The sequence below is a fragment of the Euprymna scolopes genome, chromosome 27 (genome assembly GCF_053919585.1).
Source record: "Euprymna scolopes isolate OS-2025 chromosome 27, ASM5391958v1, whole genome shotgun sequence".
Lineage (NCBI taxonomy): Eukaryota > Metazoa > Mollusca > Cephalopoda > Sepiida > Sepiolidae > Euprymna > Euprymna scolopes.
The window spans coordinates 75,428,218-75,450,474 of NC_136508.1; the positions used below are offsets into that span (position 1 = coordinate 75,428,218).

General features: G+C 34.2%; 1 protein-coding gene and 1 pseudogene across 1 annotated transcript in view; both read left to right on the forward strand.

Moving 5' to 3' along the window:
- Window positions 1-22,257, forward strand: part of LOC145248918 (uncharacterized) — a 424,846-nt gene that overhangs the window by 35,303 nt on the left and 367,286 nt on the right. The window lies entirely within an intron of this gene.
- LOC145249202 (U2 spliceosomal RNA) lies at window positions 18,738-18,866 on the forward strand (annotated as a pseudogene).

The following is a 22,257-nucleotide window of genomic DNA, read 5'->3' on the forward strand; positions in this document are numbered from 1 at the left end:
TCTGAAGTGTTTTCGATTAATCCGTTATTATGTGAGCGGATATAATTCTGGAGGGTTAATTTCCAATGCCTATAGGATTTTTCGGAATTAGGGCATGTAGGTTCCACCTCGAATCTGTCGGGACGTAAGATTCGATCCATTATTTATTTATTTTTTTTTTACAGTTAATAAAATTGAAGTGAATAGTATCAGTAAGTAAAGAATTGCCTTTTAGAAAGGTTTTATTAACTGTAAAATACACGTACGCTCTTGAAAGGATCGAGCGGGAAAATGAAACAGAGGGCGCTTTTATTATGAATGTCAATCCCAAGGGGGATAACTCTTAACAACAAATTAAATCATAAGAGTGTGTGATATTTTTTGTTTTATAAATGACTAGCGTGGGTGACCGGCGTTGCCTGGGTGTTTTGGAGGTGTAAAAGAAAAAAGTTTTGGTAGGTTGGTAAACTCAAACCCGAAGCCTTGAAGAGAAGGTGGAAAAAAGGGGGAAAACCCTTGCCAATTTACCGCTCGGCCACGACGGTACAGGAACGTTTTAATTAAAAAGTTAACTGACAGGTGCGTACATTTAATGAGGTATAACATCACGCCATAGGGAAATGAAATTTACTTTGGCTACAAGTCAATTTCTGCGTTTTCCTCCAAGATGTTGGGAGAAACCATCTCCCCATATATAGGGGAATTTCCCATTGAATAGCAATTGTCTTATCTAAAGAGTTTCCTCCGTATTGATCAAAGCTCATTGCTTTTCTGAACCTCTGGCACAAGTGCTAGGGAGTGGCTTTTACTACGGATTCAGTTTCGCTTATATACGGAAAAGCCAAACAAACACGCGGTGATTTAAAAAAAATCGCGAAAATAGCGTGTAAATGTCGCTCAAATTGAAGATATACGCGACCTCGTTTCGTAAATCGTAGATATTATAATCTAGGTAGCATATAAAAAGTTCCAAGAAACAGTAACCACCCCGAGCGCCACCCGAAAAACCTTTGCCGGACATACAGAAAAATGTACACACACACTAACACATATTTTGCCTTTTATATATATAGATGCCAGAAAGTGGATCTATTTTAATCAAGATCCTGGAATATCCTGCAAAAAAAGGTAATAAATGCGTTACCAACGCCGCCATTTTATGCGAAATTGCTCAAGTGCTGGCCTACTGTATCGTTTTTTTTCGTAAATTTCTACAACCTTCCACTATATGGCAACTGAAGCAAATAAATTGAATTGAATTGAATGCTATAACTGTTGCTATTGCTCTTGAGTAATATGGCATGAGTAATCAATTAAAAGTCGAATTTTAATATGCTGTTACACTGACCATCGAGTTATCGTGTAAATTATAATATTAAACAATCTGCACTCTCTAATTTTGAAATGTTTTACTTTAAAGAAAATCTACTGTAATAAAGTATTTTGATTATTTAACTGAGGATACATGAAAAAAATCCGAGCTGTCAAACTTTTTGTAGTAAAATGCGAATAAAAATACACGTTTATATTCAATGCTACTAAGAGAAAACTCGTTTCCTTTTTACGAGCTTAAAAGACCTTGCCACTAATTGATTTCCATGACTAATACCACAGTTTCAGATTGTCCAGATTTCAGACACATCTCCCTAACATTCACGGGCAACATGGGTTGAAATAAATATATAGGTGTGCTACAAGGCATACAGGATCCCTTTAGCGGAGTAGAAAATGTTTCGCATTTTCTAATGTCCTATATCTTTACATAGCCACTAATCATTCCTGCATGAAGTATACTGTCACAGCATTTGAGTACTCTGAGCACCAACCAGTACTCTCACCCTCATGAAATGTGTGGTAAACACAGTCTAACCATAACAGGCCCAGAACTGTCTACAACACTTCAACTGCTACCCCATCACCGAAAAAATAGCACCCATACTTGTTTTATAAGTAATCCAGCGGAAAGTCTCAAACAATTTTCTGAAATTCTACCTCCTCAAAGTAAATACTACCGACCAGAGCATTAGAAAACCCTGCGCCTTTACTGTAGAAATTTTCAGATACCAGAAAACGTTGTACTCTAAGAGCTTTTTTTTTTTCCTCGGAGTGATTTTCTTTGGAACTCCTTTCATGTTCCTTATTTAACTAACTGCACATATTTAAATGTAATGTAAACAAACAACTTACTGAAAATGCTTTCTAAAAATCGCACTGGTTATATTTGTTTAGGGAGAATAATATTATGAGAAAATAAATAAAAAATAATTCTCTCCTTTTTACATGCGGTGGTTGATGAGGTTAGTCAATCATTCTAGGTAAACATTGTCAGGCAAACATATATCTGCATGCTTCAATAAAAAATATATTACTGCAAACTGGTGCTTTTTTACAAAGGAATCACCACGTATCAAGGCCCAGAGGCCATTCGAGGATAAGAGCTAAAGAGTGTACTGCAGTCAAAGGGGCAATATCATAGTAATCGTTAGAAGTGTAAATTTGTTAAATTGGATTACTTAAGGGGAACTGCTCATCAAGGACTTGTTTACATTGGACTTGAAGACGACCATCAGCTGGAAAGCAGGCAAACGGAAGATAGTTCCGCAGGTGTGCACTTCTAAGAAATAAGCTCTGTTCATGGAATCCAGGTTTAGGTCTAAACACATAAAGAGTGGGGGGAACTATTGATAGTGTTTTAAGCTAGAGGAGTGTTTTTCGTGAATGTTTCTGGAGAGATGACCATAGATTAAAGCTCAGACGAGCACTTGGCATGAAAATAACGATAAAACAGAGACAGGCTCGCAACGTCTTTTCTATGAGAAAGAGGTTGCAGGGAAGAGAAAACGCCACCCCCCACTAGGCTACGAAGTCTATTTTGAACTTTGTCAAGGTAGGATAAGATCTTTCTAGTAACTCATGCCAAGATGAGGCAGCAATACTCAATCCTTCGATGTACCTAGCTCTTATATAGGTAGAAAATTGCATCAGCAAGTAGATCTCTACTGGATCGATGGAAGGATCCTGCCATTTTCCCAGCGACTCTGACAACGGATTTGATGTACGTGTCCTATTTCAGATCAGGAATAAAGGTCAAGCCTAAAAGCTTGTCAAAACATGGAGTTTCTCGAAGACGGGAGCCATTCATTTTAATTGATGCCAGATGGGAATCAGAGTGTTGATGGTCTAAAGAAAGTAGCTTGGTTTTAGATTCAATTTAGATTAAGTTTTATGTTCAATAAGGTATTGGTTATCGATCATTTTCGAAAGAAATACAAAGTATTCTTTTGAATAGAATTTATATCTAATACTTCCGTATGCTAAATGATCTTATCTGGATTTAGTTGCGGTGTCATAACCATCTAATTTATTCAACGTAGATAGGAATGGGAACACTGAAGATACACAAACGTAATGCATTGATTTTCTCACCAAGTTCGCTAACCGAGTAATTAATCGCTGTATAACGGACCAAAGTCATTTCATCAATGTTTCTTCTTAATTAGCCAGTAAGACAGAATTCCCACTAATCTTTTGTATATTATCACTGTTCGACAGCAGTTACCGCGCAAACTTTAGCAATATGTATAGCTTCGAACAGGTCCTCAGAAAAACAAAATCTCTGTAAATCGTATCGCCTCCCCGAATGTGACACATGAAATTATTAATAATAATTACTTAGCGAAAATAAACTTAAGTCTACGTATACTTGTCCACCAATTCTCAGTTATAAATGCTCCACAATTGTCTTATCTTCGTTCGATGAGATGCTCCAAATGCGAACCTCTTCGATATAAGTAACATTTAAACTTTTTGTACTTATCCAGAATTCGGAAACTTCGCGCCGGCTTCTTCAAGCAAATTACATAAATGTCCAAAAGATTGTAAGAGAGCGCGGATGTGTCTATGGTAGTCACAGCAGTTATACAACAGTCAACGCATGCACACGACCGAGCCAAATGCGAGGTGACGTCACAACGAGTAAATAGGAAAGAAAAAGATTATTAAACTGGACAAACGTTGCCCGCATATAAAAAAAGGAATATAACTTTAGTATATACCAATATTTCTGACACACAAAAATATTTTTTGCGCGTTGTTTTAGTAAACAGATTTCCTTGTTTCATATTTTGTAAATAATGTTCTCTACTGTCAACCATGTGTTTTAGAAGTTTTAATTGATTTATTGATAAACCTAAACGCGTTCAGAGAAATAAAATTATTTTCCTGGGAAGAAAAGCAAACCAAAGATCGATACCGTATGTTGTTTACTGCAAAATGTGTCTTTAAAAATCTTGATTAAATTATTCCGATAACGCCTGCGTACTTACGATGAGTAAATACTAGTTAAAGTATCTGTGTGCACAGGGCTTTTCAAGTTCTTACTTTAGCCAGAAACTTAAATCAAAAAGCCTATGTGGGTACATGTACAATGAGATAGAAAGAGGGATGATATTTATAGTATAGACAAGCAATGAAACCCAAGGTTGCCCGGGATTGAATGATAGCGAATATTTCACACTCCCATATCTTTACCATCGAAATCGGTGAAATTGTACATTTTTCAATAAAAAACGATTAATTGCCTGCTCTAGTTAGGGGACCATCGCGGTGCACCGGGATGAAGCTTAATATTCCGTTCCGGAGAGTCACTTAATCGACAATATATTGCAGTCCAACTGTAGAAAACTTACTGTTGATTTTATAAAATTATCTTTTGATATATACTGGCCCGAATTAAAGTTTAAAATGTAAAAGTCAAGTATCATGCTTTGGTTGTGCTCTAAACAGAAATATTCATTTCGAACGCGCCTCTGCTATATCAAAGAACCTACAGTTGATTTTATATGCCTGGCCGTTCTGCTTGTGTGATAATAAAAATCTGTTCCTTCCTCCATCAGATTATTTTGATTATCCGATAGAATACTATCTATAAACACTGCCAGGCACATAGAGTACTTCGCTTGAAATTCCATAAAATCACCTTAGCCGTTTAGAGGTCTATAGGGAACAAACACACACTGAAAACAAGTCTTTTTTTATATAATAGTAAAGATGATATATTTTGTGAAATGAAAATCGATAAAAAAGAAAAAGACATGTTATTTTACTACTGCTATAAAGGCACCGGGTACCTGAATAACAAAAAATGTATTGCTTTTTCTTTTTATTGAAATATCTGTTCAATCTAAACTAATTTAAATGTTGCACTCCAACCTTCATCGATCGGCTTAGAAATATGTTGGACAAGGACATCTTCCCCTTACTTCCGCTTTCTCACAGAAGAGCCATTGTGAGTCTATTTCTGCTAGACCGTTATTTTTATGACAGGTACTCGACTGAATTACAATCTATAACTCTCCTCTGTATAACAATAGCAACAAATATATGTCTAGCTTTAGCAGCTCTAAAAAAAACTCTTTATCTGTGCCTGTATGTAAATATAATAACAAATATTGAATAGTTATTATTTATATATGACTAGCAAAGAAAACTTATTGGTAATTTATGGCGTTATGAATCCGAGAATTGTTTCTCTGGCTATCTGAAGTTGTTTTAATCTCCGCTATCGTCCAGAGCATAATCTTTTGCCGACATTGTTTTTATTTAAAGTGATTCTATTATTTTTTGGTTTTGTAGCTTTGGTGAGTGAATAAATAATATTGAATGGTGGTTATTTATATATGACAAGCAAAGAAAACTTCTAGGTCTCTGGTGATAATTCATGGCCTTATGCATTCGAGAGTCTGGCTATTGTCGAAAGCATATTTTTTTGCCTACATTGCTTTTGTTATTAAAAGGGTTTTTATTATATTCTGTTTTGTAGTTTTGGTGAGTGAAAAGACGTAATTAAATCTGTTGCTTATTTTTGTATTATTTTAATATTTTTATATTTTTTTATAGATTTTAAAATCATTTATGCATTTATATGTTAATTGTTTACAATACATATCTAAAACAGAAAATTCAGTCATCTCAAACATTAATATATATATATGTGTGTGTGTGTGTTCATATATATGTATATATGTATATCTATTCGTATATATGGATATATATATATGCGATCTTTCTTTTTTATATGTATGACACCCAAGTGATGCTGCGTCAGTTAAAATTGAAACGATTATTCCTATTATAGTATAGGAAAGAAAACACGGATACCACAATGGCTGGGCTACCTGCATATATCTCCTGCATGTTTTCCTGTAATAATAATTAAGTTTAATCAGAATGCGTAAATGCCTATAATTTTTCCGCTCCCCCACAATCTCCAAAATAGAGCTAGTAGCAGGGCAACTTACCCAATCATTATTTTCTACTTCCACTCTCAAAGCCATCACCGAGCAAATATTTCATAGTTTACTTGTAAATATTTCGTTTTTCTATTACGTGATTTCGTCTTTCACAAACAACTCATATCCTCGGAAATTAATGAAAACTTCCTTTATATTTACTTGTAATTCTAACGACACTTTCGTTGGTTGCTCAGACATAAACCATCATTCTATAATTCGCATTTACCGAACACTACAGGATGATGTTCACTATAATTAACATGGCCGTCACATTCTATTATTTACAAACAACAATGTCATTAGTTATCCCTTTTATACTATTGCTAAAAGTACTTACGGAATTAACAACATTTTCATAATTAATCTTCGTGCAAACGCTTTTATTTTGTCAGTAATATTTGATTCGTTGTGTGTGTTTTTAAAGCAGACAGAGAGATATAGATAAAGATAGAAAGAAAGTGAGAGAAAGAGAGAGAGAGAGAAAGCAAGGGGGAGAGACCAATCGGACACTTTGAACCTGTCCGATCGATATTTTTCAAAATAAACCTGAACTTCTTTATGACTTCTTTACATTGACATTTATAAATAAGATTCCGGTTAACATTTATACAAGTAGTCTTATTCCAGAACGTATTAACAAGGAGAGAAGTGCTTCTATATAAATTGAACCAAATCAGATATACTTTACTTAATAATAAAAAACTTATCTGTATCGATTTCAATTTGTTCAACCAAACAAAACATCCTTATTCTAACTTTTCATATTTTTATTCGACTACTTTGTTCATATTTCGTCGTTGTAGTCGCTTACTATTTCAAAAATGGATACTTATGCAGAATACGAAATGTAGTAAAATAATGACGACCGATTTTTCTAACTATTATGAATTTCTAAATAATATTTTCATACACAAACACTTCTTTATACAATAAGATCCAAATTATCGGTAACAAATAGCGCGGTCCGTATTCTGCATAAGTAAACCACATATTTACACTGACGGAGAAAACAGGATTGCTTAGGACGTAGAATAAAGTGCTCCTTGCTTAGCTTAGGCTTAGAACACAGTGAACGACAGTTCTTAAGACAATTAGTGCTCGATAGTGCCCGAGATTGACCTCGAGTAAACGCCACTATCCGCAAGTAATTACCGCAATACAGTAGTTACCGCCTAAAAGACAACTGTAATCGAATTGAAACAGCAGTGCTCACCAGCGCCTGTCAGTGTTGTGATGTGATAGTAGCGAACGTAAAAGAAGAATTGCGAACGTAGATGATGGTTCCTGATAACCGATAACGGTCTTCGATATTTGAGGACATACGATTTGCCGGCCAATTCTCGCCAGTGCACAGAAATCAGATCAATTACTGTTAATCAGCGTCATAATCGTCAGTGACCAACAGTTCCCGCTATAAAATGTTTGACAGTGCAAGACATTCCATCTCATTTCAGGGCTCAACACTGGTCAAGATTGATAGTGGCGGACAATACTCACCTTAAAACAACAGGCAATTTAGTTTCGGAGTAGTGTAATTGAGGTCATGACCGATGGTGAACGCTGGGAACCTACAATGACAGTTGTGAATGCAGCAACTGTTCACCAGCAAATGCAAGTAACTAACCGTATGTGATCATCAATGCTCGCCAGAGGCATCAAATGACAGCCAGTAGTATCCGGGGCCAGGAAGTCCGAAAGTTGAAAACAGACGATTTCAGTTCAATGAAGGTCAGCACTGATAATGGCTGCCAGTTGAAAATGCAACTAGTGCCTAACAGCGCCCGGCAGTATCATCATATACTCACCTTAAACCAAAACTAATTGCCAGTAACTTCCAATGTTTACAATGACAGCAAATAGATATCGTCAGCTGATACTACCAGAAAATGCCTGATAGTGAACGCCAGATCATTTTATTTAGTGCCATCGGTGCCAGTGTCCGTTATTTTCCAGAGCTGACAACCGTAGTTTTATTTGTTTAATTTTTTTGATGGGTACCAAATCTGTTCTGAATTGTATCATTATTCCACCGAGCAATGCTGATACACGGGCCTAGCTGGTATTTATATCAACACGAATGTAGCTCAAGATTTAAATATATGGGAATTATCAAATAGATATGCAGCAGTATCTTATAGCCATCAACCTTCTGAGCCTAGTAGTTCAGATGGTTATACATACTTAGACTGATCCAGCCAACATTTCTTAACGTAATTGTTTCGACAAAATTTGTCGTTTAAACCTGAAATACAACATGACACGGACAGACATTTATAGAGTTTGTTGAAACTAGTATTCATTTTTGAAGACCTAGTTTCTATTAGGAATAAAATTTCTAGATTAAAATTATTTCTACGTTCAACTTACAAAGCATATCACGGCTAAGTAGTATGTAACAACTTAACTTCGATTGTCCTACACGAACCAACTTTTCAACATGTAGTAGCATATATTACAAACACGTATTTATAGACGTCGTTGCGAGTAGGAAACCCTGTTCTATGAAGGGTTTGCTTAGATAAAAAGAACAACAGCGAAGATTTGAACAAAAGGAAAAGCCTTAATTATCTGTATCCAGTTAGCGAATGAGTGGAATTGATTAGATGAATCGGCTTCCTTGCTTAATTAATCAAACAAAAGGGCGAGATATCAGGTCAAGAGCGGATAATCTGGCGTCGGATAGCAACGTAGTAAAAGATTAGCATATTTGTCGCGGATTTTATTTGCTTGTAAAAAAAATGCATTATTACGAAAACAGGGCTGTTTGAAAACAAATCAGTAGTCGAGAAAAAAGAATAGAATCAATTTATATTAGTTGGATTATTCAAACTACTGTTCTTATCTTGAGTATCATTTTTACAACGTTTCGGTCGATGTAACCTGCGACCTCCTTCAAGCGTATGTTATTGAAGTCGAGGATATTTCTGTCGAACTCGGGAATTTGAACAGAATTTAAAACGGAAACCTTTATTTACTTCACGGGGGTAGTGTGTTCTTGTTCCGTCAGCCATGACTGGATAGAGATCCTAAGTAATTCACAATCGCATTTTTCGGTCGGTCACACAGAGCATTGAACCTTCAACCTTCAGGAGAACATTGCTTAAATCATTCGTTGACATCTATGCTGATGACACGAACATCTACGGCAACACATCAAAGGCTGTAAATGACAAAACTCTCTCTGATTCTCTCTCCTCTGATCTCGAGCGCGTGATTCAGTGGGAGAAGACGTGACTGGTTACTTTTAATGCATCTAAAACCAAACTCCTATCTTTACATCATCAACGCTCTGATCCCCATCTGACATCAATTGAAATGAATGGTGCTCGTCTAGGAAAAGCCCCATGTTTTGACAAGCTTCTAGGTTTGTACTTTACTCCTGATCGGAAATGGAACACGTACATCAAATCTGTTACCAAGGTCGCTGGAAAGATGGTGGGATCCTTCTACCGCTCCAGAAGATATCTCACTACTGATGCATTTATCTATCTATATAAAAGCCAAGTACGTCCAAGGATGGAATACTGCTGCCATATCTGGGCAGGAGCTGCTAAAATAGCCTATCCTGCCTTGACAGAGTACAAAATAGACTTCGTGGCTTCGTGGGGGATGCCCTTTTCTCTACCCTGCAACCTCTTCCCCACAGAAGAGACGTTGCGAGCCTATCCTTGTTTTATCGTTATTTCCATGGCAGGTGCTGGTCTGAACTCCAATCTCTGGTCCCCCTTCGCCAATCCTTCACGAAAAACACCCGTTTAGCTGAATCTACTGTGAAAATTTTTCCCCACTCTTTATCTGTGCCTAAATCAAAACGTAGATTCCATTAACAAAGCTTCTTTCTTAGAACTGCACGCCTGTGGAACTCTGTTTCGTCTGCCTGCTTCCCACCTGACTACAACTTGGATGTCTTCAAGTTCAACGTTAACAAATTCCTAATGAACCGCCCTCTTAAATAAACACTTCATTTTATCTCCACACTAACGTAATGTACTTGCAATAACGCTTATCCCTGAGATGCTTCCGGGCCTTGATAAGTGGTGACCACCGTCTAAAAAAATGAGTTTACTAAGTACTCTAACCACTGCGCTACCGGTTATTCCAAGTCAAAATTTCCGAGTTCGACAGAAGAATTCAAATTATACGAATAACCAATCCTCATTAAAAAAATTCAGAAACGTAGCATTATTTTAGTTATTTGTTCCATTAAATGCTGACTAGCAGATACACCTACTTGCTTGACATGGTGAACTAGGTTGGCATTACACAGCAGATGGGTGAAAGTATTTTGTTGTAAGATCCTTATGGATTGCTCTGCTTTTGCCGAGAAACTGACTCATTTTTCTTTTACATCTTTCTCAGATTTCATGTATATTATCCATTGTGCTTCCTGTTTCTTGTAAATGTTTATGGATAACTAAAGCTATTCACTATCGCTACAACTCGACTATATTACCTTGTACGGAGTAATTTGGTCATATTGGTCTGGTGAATCTCTGTCCCATACAAGGATTCTTGATAAGGTTCAGAGACACATATATAATTTGATTAATCAGTACTTGCACAGTTTAACCAAGGCATTAAAAAATGAATATATCGAAAAAAAATGTCATATTGTAGTATCCGTTATGGAACGAAGTCCTCCGAAAAAAAAATTCACTTAATTTCATCAAGTATTTTATTTTTTATAGACAGAAACAATTTGTTAAGATACCGAGCAAAAAGTTCGATTTTTAGGAAGAAAAGCGATTATTAAAGATGGGGAGGGAGTGTCGGCGCTTTAAGTTGAGTTATCTCCCGTGGCGTGTTCAAAAAATTCCAGGATAGCTGACTTCAACGCGCTCTCGTTAAAACGTGATTTCATGCTGTAAAAAAAAAATACTCGATCACATTAAGTGACTTTTTTTTCCGGAGATCTTCAGTCCAAAACGGATATGTACAATATAACCCTTTTTCAATATTTTCATTTTTTCAATGTCTTGATTAATCTGTACAAGTACCGATATATCTTACTTTTGCTTCTTCACTACAAACACTCTATAACAGACGTGATGTTGGTAGTCTCAGTCATGTCTCCAAATAATTGTATTGTAGGTGCTTTTTAGAATTGTCTGATCTATTACTTGTTTCGTTTGTTCTAGCTTGTATGACTCCTTGATCTAGTAGTCTTCACTAATTAACTGTTTTGATACGTCACTATAATACGTTTTCCTACTCCTGTACCTTATTTTCTAGAACTGCATGCTGTTAATTTTCCTGTTGATTCTTTTCTACCTAATTATCGCCTTGGGTTTTATTTCAAGAATATTTACTTTCTTTACGATAATCATCATTTCTTTTTGTTAACTCCTTATATTATTGGCTTCACGTTTTGTCCGGGAGTGATTTTCATAAACAAGAGATTAATTTTCGCTGGACATGACAAGACGATGCTAAAAGAAACGTAATGTGCTAAGTGCATATGATAATCGCTAATATTTCTCTCATAAAAAATAAACAGTTTCAGGTGCGATTACAAAACGAATCCTGCATTAACAGTTTAAAGTAGCACCGATACAAATTATTGAAAGGCCAATATGTAGACATTTGTTTTCAAAGACCTATGACAATATTACAGATGGAACCACATGTCTTGGGGAGAAACATAAAAAAAGACAAGCTGAAGAGAAAAAAATAATATTCATAAAAGATTTCGACTATTGACTCTTACGTGCTGCATCGCCCGTCCTACCTTTCTTACGTCAACACTTCTAGAAGGTCCATCATCTCACCTGGCCCCTAGCTGTCTCGACGTCTATCCTGCCGCTTTATCAGACGGGTTAAGACGAGCGAGCTAGACTGGCTCTGCGCAGATCAGCTTTACTTGAAACAAATTCCCAGCGTGTGTCATCCATCATCTCTAGAAGAATCCGATGTTTTTTTTATCGTTCCGACAAACGGATGAATGTCCTACACCGGCTAAATCGTATTTCACTCAAATTATTTCAAATAACACAGACGAGTGTATTTTTCGATGACACAACGCTTATTGATGACAGGATAGCAAACAGAATGCCAATGCATGTAAAGCAATGGCCGGGTCATTGGTCTCAGTCTATAACTGAATGGTTCTAAAACTGGATAGTTACGTTTAATGCCACAACGATAACGCGATTATTTCACAATTATAAGATACCTTTTACAAATCAAATATTAAAAAATTCAAGTGTGATATTCTCAAGCAGCATCAAATGAAATAAGTAAATAGAGGATAATGCCAAGTTTGCCGCAAAAAGTGGACTTCTTTTCTATCGGGATGAAAAAAAATATCACAGATACCAGTGTGATATATAAAGTCAGAATTCGACCATACATGGAAGATTGATATCACATCTGAAATGTGTCCTAACCGCTAGGCAAGTTGCAATTTCTAATCTAATTAGAAACAGACCGTGTCACATCGCCGCATTTGCATCCTTGTACTTGTTTTATACGTACTTTGACGTAATATACTCTACTGAACATTAAGCACTACATTGTACAGCTTCAATAAAATACATGCAATGACCAACATCATTCCATCGCTTCATTGTACACATCCTAGATGTCTTCAAGTCCAACGCAAACAAATTCCTGATGAACCGCCCCCCCTAAGTAATGACACCTTACCAATTCTCCAATACTATTGCTACACTATCCCTTTGATTATACACACAATAACCCTTATCCCTGAGTGGCCATTGGGCCTTGATAAGTGATGAACTCCATGTAAAAAAAAAAAAATTCCAAGATGGGGGATCATTTCCTACTCTTATAGTTTCTTGCTTTGGACCGCGTTTAAAATTCCTCACTACACTAGCTTCACCGATCGTAGAATCATGGAGAAATTTAAATCCCTATAAATTCAACCCCCATAAACCTGGTCCCTATATCACAAAAGCCTCTTAACCTCGATGGTAATAGTTTTGGGTGACCGAATTTAAAATAAATAGATACATTTGTTATTGTTTTGAAGCTACACGCATTTTATTTATGAAAATCAAGCTTTTCAAATCTTACTATCATTGTCATAACTGGTTGACCCATTTCCGAACCACGTTTAAACTTTTCGGCATGATATTATGAGACAACATGCACAAGAATACATCCATAGCAAATAAGCTGCCGTAACGAGATAGGGTTCTTCTTACCGGAATTTAATAAATCACTTTAGTATGATAAAAAAAGCTCTAAATTTGTTCATGCATGGAATACACTTTATGAAAATCATTTGAGACAATACAGGAAGCCTCTTGATGTAAGGAGCTAAAAATACCACTTCCAGGTCCAAAACAAGTTTCGCTCATGTCATGTGAGAAATAAAGGCCAACATAAGAAAAGCAAGAGTTTCCCCAAGTTCCCTGGATAATAAACAGGTATATGATGATATTAAAGACGAACTCTACAAGATCCTTTTCGTTTGCCCCATTTTTATCCATATATTACATCATTTTAACAACCTGTTCCTGCCTTCTTATACTCCTACACCACACACACACACACACACACACACACACACACACACACACACACACACGCTCTTTGTCTGAACTCTTCATAAACTAAGAAATTTAGAATTTTATAGTTCCACTTGTCTTACATAGCAAGACTTGCAAGGCTACAGGAGAGACAAACAAGCAAAAACATCTGAAACAAAATTCACCCCAAAGCAGCAAAACTAAAGCTGGCTTGCTAAGGCACTATATATATATATATATATATATATATATATATATATATATATATATATATATAAATACGTTAATACGTTAATACTTAAATACGTTAAATAAATGTGTTAAATACGTTAAATAAATGTGTTAAATGTGTTAAATACGTTAAATAAATGTGTTAAATGTATTAAATACGTTACATATATATAAATGTATGATAATTTGCGCAAATTGTATTGGTTTGAAAATATACGTTCTTTTTAACCAATTGTCATAGAATTTTAACCATAGAATAGTATTATAATAATGGCGTAATAAAAGGAAAAATAAAAGGTAATTGCAACTTTTCTTCCAATTTTCAAATATTGTAGTTATGCTTAGATGCATTTTATTTCTTTTCTTTTTTTGATTGGTTGATAGGTGTTATTTCTTGTGAGAGATTAAGTGCAAAATAGATTTATTGATTGATATAATAATTAAATGAATTATTTTGTGCGACGAAACAGACGCTGTCAAGAATTGTAATTGTCAACGTACTCAACGGAATAAATTGTAAGATGTTAAACATCATGTAACTTGGAATGTAGACTTTTTTTATTTGTTTTCTGCTTTGTAATTACATTAAGCGTCATAAATTAACGATTTGTACAAATAAAAGGTGAAATATATTTGAATATCTACTGATATATATATATATATATATATATATATATATATATATATATATATATATATATATACAGGGTGGCTCACTTAAAATTAGCCCAATCTCTCTAATATTTCTCTTTACAACGTAGACACCACAAGACACAATGCAATTTTTTCCCAACAAGATGACGCCACATGCCACACGTCTCGAAAATCACTAACACAAGTTCATGACATATTTACGGAAGGGAGATCAGTAAGCAAAAACGTATGGCCACCACGTTCCCCGGACTTGTCATCATCTTTGGGGGACTTTAAAACAAAAAGTTTATGAAAATAATCCTCACAATCTAAACTAACTAAAGGAGAACATGACCAATGCTATCAGGAGAATAACCAAAGAAGATCTACAGGTAGTATCTTCAAACGTTGTTAAACGTGCCTAGAAATGCATAGGGCATTTCCAGCATCTTTTATAACACTACAGGTAATTTAAACAATAAAAAAAATGTTCCCCCTTTCTACTACATTTCTGGGCTACTTTTCAGTGGGCCATCCTGTATTAGTTGAATCTGCTTAAAGGAAGTAATTTTTTTTTCTTACGAAGAATACGTTTGAAAAAATAAACCTGTCCTGGATTTATTTCTTTAGTTTCGTTAACAATATGAATGGCTACCGTAAATGTCATCGCAGTCCGTTACCGCCAATATGAACAGAAAGTGTCAAGTATTGACACGTTTTCTCTCTTTCCACTTGTCGTTGTTTCGCTGCTTTTTTGGTCAATCAATAAATCCGTTCGAAATGAATAGAAAAAAAATAAAACTTGTACTTGCAAGAATTCTTTTTTCTATTGTAAAGCAATATACTAATACTCATGTCGTAGCTCATAATCAACTGCTAGACAATCTACGCGTTTCGTTTTCTGTTATATTTCTGACGGCGCTGCGTTATTCTCAACAGCCGCCGCTTAATATATCCAAAACTTTGATTCTATCATTGGGACTGATAATTAAGCACAGCAACAATTAGATACTTACTATATTTTATTCATCTTAACTGTTGACTTATTATTTCTTTAACTACATGATCCTTCGGAACTATATCTAAAGATGTTCCGAAGAGCATTAATGTCCAAGCCTTTTCTGATTAATTCTCTTCTGGCCTGGAACACATGATTCTATGTGGAGTAACCAGACTCATTACATTTAATGCATCTATAAAAAGATTTTCTTCATTTATCATCAAAAGCCAAATCTTGACTTTGACTTTGTTGAAATAATTGTTTGTGTCCTTGAGATATCCCACCCCCTGCGTTGATGAGCTCCTAGATTTGACTTTCGCCCCCGGCCAGATATAGAATACATAAAATCTGTAGCTAGGATTGCTGAAAAAATGATTGCACCATTCTATTGCTTCAGAAGTACCTATCCGGACGAAAGCTTCTGCCTTTATAAAAGTCAAATAAGTCGCAATGTTGTGAAATTTTATAATTTGTGCGGGGATCATGTTTAGAGAACGATTTTCTGCCTAGACAGAGTACAAACCCCGATTCCATTACGTATTAGCGGTAGAGTGCCTTTTATCTAGTGATTTGAAGTAAATCTTTAAAGAGCTGAGTCACTGTCTACCTCACTTTACATGATTACTAGTGTAAATTAACACTTTTCTTAATCTAACTTGCTGCACAACATGTTGCGTAAAATGTTGTGCAACAAATATTTCCACTTGTTACACAACGCTAGTGTTCACTGTGTGTTAAATACGTTAAATAAATGTGTTAAATGTGTTAAATACGTTAAATAAATGTGTTAAATACGTTAAGTACGTGTGTTAAATACGTTAAATAAATGTGTTAAATACGTTAAATAAATGTGTTAAATACGTTAAATACGTGTGTTAAATACGTTAAATACGTGTGTTACATACGTTAAATAAATGTGTTTAATGTGTTAAATACGTTAAATAAATGTGTTAAATACGTTAAATACGTGTGTTAAATACGTTAAATAAATGTGTTAAATGTGTTAAATACGTTAAATAAATGTGTTAAATACGTTAAGTACGTGTGTTAAATACGTTAAATAAATGTGTTAAATACGTTAAATAAATGTGTTAAATACGTTAAATACGTGTGTTAAATACGTTAAATACGTGTGTTATATACGTTAAATAAATGTGTTTAATGTGTTAAATACGTTAAATAAATGTGTTAAATACGTTAAATAAATGTGTTAAATACGTTAAATACGTGTGTTAAATACGTTAAATAAATGTGTTAAATACGTTAAATAAATGTGTTTAATGTGTTAAATACGTTAAATAAATGTGTTAAATACGTTAAATAAATGTGTTAAATACGTTAAATACGTGTGTTAAATACGTTAAATACGTGTGTTACATACGTTAAATAAATGTGTTTAATGTGTTAAATACGTTAAATAAATGTGTTAAATGTGTTAAATACGTTAAATAAATGTGTTAAATACTAGTTTTCTTTTCTTAAGCTAACTTGTTGTACAACGACGATTGGAAATTCTAATCTAACTTACAATTTCCTTCTTAGTTGGAGGAAGGGTATATGTATCCATACATTTATTAATTGATGAAGGTAATGCAGTATCTATGGCAAAAATCGAACCCGTTACAACGAACCGACAGTTAAAAATATATACTACACCTCGCTATTCCCATTATGTTAATTATTCCGGTGGATAATTTGCAGGTAGGACAATAGCATACGATATATTCTGTATACACGGAGAATCACATAGCTTCTATCTTATTCCAAGATGCACAAATCCATATTTATGTTCTTGAACTATAGAAAATCAATTAGGTTAAAGAAAGAAACATGCAATATAAAAACAGCGCAAATGTACATGTGTCACGCAATACACACGTATTATTGCAAATACAAAAGAATCAAAGCAGGAGCAAAGCAGTCAGGATGAAAAGAGTTTAACGAATTTGCAATCCACATTCTTTTGTAAATATGTAGATTTTTTTCTATTGAAATAAATAATTAATTTTAATAAATGCGAAATATTAAGGGCAGCACTTCACTCCGAATATTTGACGGTTTTCCTTTTAAATCTTACTTGTGGCACATGTTGCAGACCATGTTGCAGACCATGTTGCAGACCATGTTGCACAACGCTATTGTTCATCTTTCAATGGGTATTAGTTTCCGCATTTCTTTCTTATTTCTCTTTTTTTTAATTAGATGTTTTTTCTATTTTGTGTCTCCATTCCTGAATTCAACAATTTAAAGGTTTTCTTTCTGTACATTTCCATTGTTTTTTTTTAACGTTTCTATTTAATTTTACCAACGGAGATGTTTTCATTTTTTCTCAGATCTCGTTTTAAAATCAGGTCCGTGAAAATAATTCACAATTACAAACAAAAAGTCCATTATTTACTATAATATGAATTTAATTTTATTGATATTTTTATTTGATCAGATCAAATGCCAAATATAGCGCGAAGATGTCTATATTTTCCTATAAATCTTCGTTTTATCTTTTAATAATGTTATTTGGCTTTTGTTTGTGATTTTCTTTAAGCATTTTTCGTTTTTATTAAAGGTGCTGAGTTTAGAGATTAAAAAAGTAATAGCAAGGTTGGATGTTTTTTGTCCTCATGAACATATTTCGAAAAAGTTGTATTATTTTCATATCATTTCATGTTTGATTGTCATATGCTAACTATCTCTACTGTTAATAAGTTTGATATAACGCATATATGTATTTACATGGCTAGTATTCTTGTTATTTGCATTTACTATATCTATTTAACTTCATATGTATTTGAATCCCAAAAGAACAACAAATAACAAATTTTAGCAACCCTTCATACTAATTGTCACTATCCAGCTCTCCTACTCCCCGGGGAGTTGGTTCCCATTTCCCCTTCACTCCTCACATTAAAAATCGGCCTTGTGCCTAATTTGCTCGGTGGGGGAGCAAATAAATATCAACTCCACATATAAGACCTTGGTCAATGTAGAGGCAACCCTTCATACCAATTGTCACTATCCAGCTCCCCGAGGAGTTGATCCCCATTTCCCCTTCACTCCTCACATTAAAAATCGGCCTTGTGTCTAATTTGTTCGGTAGGTGAGCAAATAAATACCCTTTCCTTGGTCTCTTGGCCAAGATCAAAGTGTAGTATCTGTTCTTACTACATGCTGTACTTATTGTGATATAAAGTGGAGATCACTTTTCTGTATTAATTTAATGTAAAATGATCACCAACTTTACAACCAGTCAGTCTCAAAGCCATTCAAGTCATTCCCCAGATCATTCAAGTTGTTTTTGAAGGATTCCAGTTATTTTTAAGCATTCAAGTCATTCTTAAGGTCATTCAATTCATCCTTAAATTCATTAAAGTCATTCTAAGTCATTTACTTTTTATTTATTTAAGTCATTTCATCCCATTTTTCGGTCATTTTAGTTTTTCTTTAAGAATTTCATGTCGAATCTACATTCACGCATTCATTCATTACATGAGAGCACGCAACTAATGGCTATCGGCCTTGTTTTTTTTAGTCATATGGTATAATATTATTTATGTCTCTCTTCTTAAACCTTCCAATTTTTTTTTCTTTCATTGCAATTCTCATCTGTCCGGACATTACAGTTTCCATTTACAAACGTGTTTTCATCATTGAAGATTACATTGTACGCACATAACTTCTTAATCAAGCAGAGACAAGATTTTCTTAGGTGACCCCAACAAATCTGTGTCTAAACGTTTCTTTATGCCGTCACTCCAATCCTCACTTCTTTTTTTCGTGGGTACAAAACGTTGCCTTTTGAAACGTTGCAACAAAAGATGGAGGGCATCTCTATTACATCGCATTCAATTGAAGATCTCACGAGACATTTTCCATTGTTTATTTCTATTATCTATTATATATTATCACCTTTTGTATTTTTTTCTTTTACGTTAGAAAAGTTTTTCTTTTTTAAATTTTATCTGTATTTTTCCTCCGTTAAGTCAACTTAGGCCGGTACTTTTATTTACTTGTTCTATTGCTTTTTTTTAACCGTCCCGACTGTGATGTTTTCATTCTTTCTCATATCTTGTTTTTATTTAAATGATTTACATATTTTCTTTCTTATTTCTCTTTTTTTTTAATTTGATGATGTTTTTTTTAAATTTGATTTTTTTTTAATTTGATGATATTTTTTTAATTTGATGATTTTTTTAATTTGATGATGTTTTTTTTATTTGATGATTTTTTTAATTTGCTGATTTCTTTTTTAATTTGATGATTTTTTTAATTTTATGTTTTTTTTTAATTTAATGTTTTTTTTTAATTTGCTGATGTTTTTTTAATTTGATGATTTTTTTAATTTGATGATTTTTTTAATTTGATTATGTTTTTTTAATTTGATGATGTTTTTTTTTAATTTGATGATGTTTTTTTTAATTTGATGATGATTTTTTTTAATTTGATGATGATTTTTTTTTAATTTGATGATTTTTTTAATTTGATGATTTTTTTCTTTTTTATTTCTCGTTTTATAAATTCAACGATTTAAATGTTTTCTTCTTTACTTGTTCGTTTCTTTTATCTTTACATATTGAGAAAGTACTTTCTGTCTTACGTTTCCCTTATATTCTATTTCGCGAATGTGGCCAACAATTGCATTGTTGCAATAGATGTTACAATTATTTTCTCTCTGGTAACAACCATTGGTATTCTCTTGGATTTGCTGGCAAAAATACCCCTAATTACCCAGCGAAAATCTGGTCAGTGCTCTTACTCCTCGGTCATTTCTTCTTCAACCCTCACAATCATTTGACGTGGCGCACGCTGAGATTGTCAGCATAACTTTGAGGGGTTATTATTATTATTATTATTATTATTATTATTATTGGCTCACAAGCAGCTTTAACACAGATCATCAAGGATCTCTCTTTTAAGCAACCTGTGTTGTTCCCTGGAAGCTGAGTGACAACAGGTCTCCCCAGATACGCAGTACTCTCCCCCTCTTTCGATAACATTCGCAAATGAATTTGCGTTATCGCAACAGCCGCTTACCATTCATTTCTAGCTGACAGCAGCCATTGGTCTGCACTAGAATTTGAGCGGCAATAAGCCTCTCCAAGGTCCCAGTTCTCTTAGTGAATGCTCCGACGAACTACAAGCACTTGTACTTCCTCGACGTAAATACGCACGACAAACCCGACAAACAGCAAAATCCCACCCCTACACAGTACAGATCCATCGATGTAAGAAAGCCTTCTACTCCAATAGTTTATTACCCAGAACTGCTAGACTTTGGAACCCATACCGGGATTCTGCTTTCCCAACTGTACTGACATGCAGAAGTACAAATGTAATGTGAACAGACATCTTGCTGCTCATCTCCCTGCATAGTATTCCTGCAACGTGTGCCCCGATAGTAGGCCCCTATGTCAAAGTGGCAACTGTGCCTTGTTTGGGGTGAAAATGTAATAATAAAAAGGGCTAACAGACGCTTTCTATTTTATTTTCAGCTTTGTATCAGAGTTTCCTACTCAAAGATAGATTGCTTTTAATCTACCATATGTATGGAAAATTTGTGAAACATTAGACTGTGCTTACAGGTAATACACTAGGTATTTAATGGCGAAAACTGATAAGGCCAATGGTTTTTTTTATTACGGCCTATAATTGTTTTTAATATATTTCTGACTACTTTCTCCGTGCGTTTGAAGGATTATAACTTAAATTTAAATTCTAAAAAGAAAAATTGTATTTTTTTATTCGGAAGAAAAAGTTATGATAAAAAATGTTTTCGTGGCGGCTCCGAAAACTCAGAAATCAATCTAAATTTTATAGGTAAATAAATTATATATAAAAATCCGTTGAGAGATAAGTATTAGAGCGAGTTCAAAGATAATTAGTAAAGTTTTAAGATACTAGATAAAACACCTTGTATTTACTAAAAAAAACAAAAATGCCTAATTATCCCACAAAAATAAGCCGGATCGAAACGAAAGAGAAGGCACCTGTATTGTATGGAAGCCCAAAATGTAAAAAAAATTCAAATTTATTTTAAAATTTTAGAGAGAATTGAAACATTATTATACCTTAATTTCTATATTGTTTAAAAATGTCAAAATTTCATTAATTTAAGTGATCCTGTTATATCGCAAGAAAAAGTAAGTGCTTATTAAATTAGATGATATTTCAACGTATAGAAATTAAGGGTTTATAAAGATTGAATTTAACTTTGTACTAGCGGGCGAGGCGCGCCCGGCTGTGTCTGCGCGTAAAATATGCTTAAATATAATATTTTAATTTGTCTAGATTTTGTATATATTATTATAGAGTCGTGATTTTAAAAGTAGAAAAAATATTTAGCTGCCATCAGTTAGACTTGAAACCGAAACTGTAGTATTCAAAGCTGGTGACGTTACCACTATACCAACGTGACACGCATATGAAGTGAGGAAAAGTACAAATTACAAATAAACGAAGATGAATGCATAAATGTTTTACATTTTTTTTTCAAATTTCACCCATTTTTAACAGGCCAAATACCCATAAAAGAACGGCTCGTGAAAATCCAATCATTAGAGACTTTTACTGCCGCTCTGCGGCTTTTAGTTTCGGAGGAGAAAGAGTTGAAAAATATGGAGACAGACAGCCAAAC